A 1,043-nucleotide genomic window follows, 5' to 3' on the forward strand; every position below is an offset into this window, starting at 1 on the left:
GGAATGAGACTAGAAACAGTTTTCCCTGGATCTAAGGGGCAGTGGGGGTAGTGTGTCTATAGAGAACAATGGCACAAGTGTGTTTCAAAAATAGTCTGTTTTCCTTTATTTATTTAATCCTCAATAAATTCTGGAAATTCTAGACCACTAAGTGATAATGTGCCTCTGCCTAGAGGGACAGGCCACTCCCACTGCCACCACTGATCCCCGGTACCGTCTCTGAGAGGTGACTGAAGTCAGTCCATCTTAGGAACTTCTGAAACCCCACAGGTTAGGGGATGGTCCTGGGAGTATATAGCTTTGGAGATATACAGAAATTGTGATTTCTAACTATTTCTCTTAGTAGAGTAGCCAGTAATAGCCATAAATAGACAGGGAAGCCTCTGATTTTATTATTTTTAAGTTGTAGATGTTTTTGTCTACACAAATATCCGTGTACTCACGTGTGTGCCTGGTGCCCACAGTGGCTAGAAGAGGGTGTTGGATCCCTTAGAACTGATGTTATAGATGGTTGTACGGCCACGTGGGTGCTGGGATTCGAACCCGGTTCCTGTAGAAGAAGAGCCAGTGTTCTTACCTGTTGAGCACCCTCTCCTGTCCCTGATTTTATTTTTATAAAAGTTGTAAACTCCTACTGCCTTTGCATATTATTTCTAAACCTTTTAAACACAGCAAGCAAACTCCTAAGCCTCTAGCTGAGTGTCCCAAAGGGACTGCCTCACCATCCTGGACATTTTGGAGGATGCAGGGCGTGGAAAGCAGTGGTCCAACTCTCGGTTTTCACTTTTGTTTTTTATGGCGTTGTTTTGATTTGTTCATTGTCTCCTTCAGGGGATGGACCGCGCTCAATATCAGTCCTGGGTTTTCCTCAGTTTCACGTGTTAACAGGGGTTGGAAGTTCCGAGAGTTGGCTCTTCACTAATGGGGAGCGCAGTCAAGGTGTGGCACACAGAGGCGCCCTCACGCTTCCACGCCAGCTGGTCAGGAGCAATGAAATAATGTAGAATGAAGATGTTTGGGTTTACTTTCTTTCGCTGTGATAA

The sequence above is a fragment of the Chionomys nivalis genome, chromosome 19, assembly GCF_950005125.1.
Source record: "Chionomys nivalis chromosome 19, mChiNiv1.1, whole genome shotgun sequence".
NCBI lineage: Eukaryota > Metazoa > Chordata > Mammalia > Rodentia > Cricetidae > Chionomys > Chionomys nivalis.